At 34.1% G+C, this 2004-nt stretch overlaps 1 protein-coding gene across 1 annotated transcript in view; it reads right to left on the bottom strand.

The window, feature by feature from the left end:
* Positions 1–2004, bottom strand: part of LOC144977684 (protein Hook homolog 3-like) — a gene marked incomplete in the record, with an annotated part of 43679 nt that overhangs the window by 41205 nt on the left and 470 nt on the right.

The following is a 2004-nucleotide window of genomic DNA, read 5'->3' as shown; positions in this document are numbered from 1 at the left end:
ACCAGTTGTGGTAGACATGATGATGCGATGGTCTTTGTTGAAGTAGTGGTTGTAGAGATGATGATGTGGTGGTGGTTCTAGTTGGAGAGGTAGAGATGATGATGTGGTGGTGGTTGTAGCAGTAGTGGTGGTAGAGATGATGATGTGGTGGTGGTTCTAGTTGGAGAGGTAGAGATGATGATGTGGTAATGGTTGTTGTAGTATTGGTGGTAGAGATGATGTTGTGGCGATAGGAAGACGGTGCGGTGGTGTTAGTGGTTGTTGCCGTAGTGGTGGTAGGAATGATGTTGTGGTGGTTGCTATAGTAGTGGTGGTAAAGATAATGATGTGGTGTTGGTTGTTGTATATGTAGTGATAGAGATGATGATTGTTGTAGTTGTGGTGGTAGATATGATGATGATGATGATGCAGTAGTTTTGGAGGTGGGGATCATGGTGTGTTGGTAATGGTGGTTGTAGTAGTGGTGATAGGGATGATGACGATGATGTCACAGTAGTTCATGATTGCATACACTTCTTAATTCCATGTGGCAATATATTGGTTTATTTTCTTATTTCCAGGACAAAAAAGTAAACTTCCGCATTTTCCGGGACAGCCATTATCTTTTTCAAATTTCCAGGAAAAATCCGGAAATTCCAGGATGGTAGACATGCCTGGTAATAGAATCGTTATGGCTGGTTCTTTTAATAATGTGCAGTTTTTCTGCAAAGATTGTAACAAGTAACTTGAGCATCACTTTGGCAGAAGTAGGGGCTACAGAAATAATTTCAATAACTTTTTCTTCTTTTATATTATGATGAATATACTATTATTATTATCATCGTTATAATTATCAATATTATTACCATCATCATTAAATTCAAGTCATTTAACATGGTAGAATAGTGTAATGAGCAAAGCTTATACTATAAATATTTATGCCATTGGCACACCAATAGCTTAATTCAATGCTTGATATTCCTCCAGTTTTGTGAAAGAACATTGACCTACAAATCATCTCGTCATTTTCGCAAGCTTTTACTTTTAAATTTTTAGGTTTTGCTATGAAAAGAAAACTCGACAAAAACCTCAGGTTTGGCTGTTGATAAGACACTTTTCCAGGCCATCAAACAAGAAATAGAATTTATTGTTACTTGAGTATACATGTTAATATTTTTCAAATTGATATTTATTTAGAACCTAAGTTCTGAGAATGTTTCTTGTTCCTGAAGAAAAAAAAATATTCTTTTTACTTTTACCTTCAAAATTATCACACAAAAAAAAAAAAAAGAAATTTAAGCTGAAACTGAAACTCAAACATTGATTCCGATTGCCTTAAACTTAAATTAAATTAATATAACTTATATTATTTGCGTTAAATTTATCTAAACTGAATCTGAATAATGATAATGCATTGGGTTATTCCACCACTATTTAAAAATTCTGAAAGGACAACACTACTGCCACACTAGACTTTGAACTGGCGAAGACATACTCATACTCTCCTCTCACTCTCTGGCTCTGGGACTCTCATCCTCACATTCAGATCATCATTCATTTTCATCAACTTTAACGATCATCAGTATTCAGAATATACCCAAAACACCTCGACAAAAACCTCAGGTTTGGCTGTTGATAAGACACTTTTCCAGGCCATCAAACAAGAAATAGAATTTATTGTTACTGATATACATGTTAATATTTTCAAATTGATTTTTTAGAACCTAAGTTCTGAAATGTTTCTTGTTCCTGAAGAAAAAAAAAATTCTTTACTTTACCTTCAAATTATCACAAAAAAAAAAAAGAATTAAGCTGAAACTGAAACTCAAACATTGATTCCGATGCCTAAACTTAATTAAATTATATAACATATTATTTGCACGTTAATTTATCTAAATGATCTGAATAATGATAATGCATTGGTATTCCACCACTATTTAAAAATTCTGAAGGACACACTACTGCCACACTAGACTTTGAACTGCGAACATACTCATACTCTCCTCTCACTCTCTGGCTCTGGGA

Source organism: Berghia stephanieae, chromosome 1, assembly GCF_034508935.2.
Source record: "Berghia stephanieae isolate SIO BIC M18660-M18661 chromosome 1, UCSD_Bste_1.3, whole genome shotgun sequence".
Lineage (NCBI taxonomy): Eukaryota > Metazoa > Mollusca > Gastropoda > Nudibranchia > Aeolidiidae > Berghia > Berghia stephanieae.
This window is presented reverse-complemented; position numbering and strand designations above follow the sequence as displayed.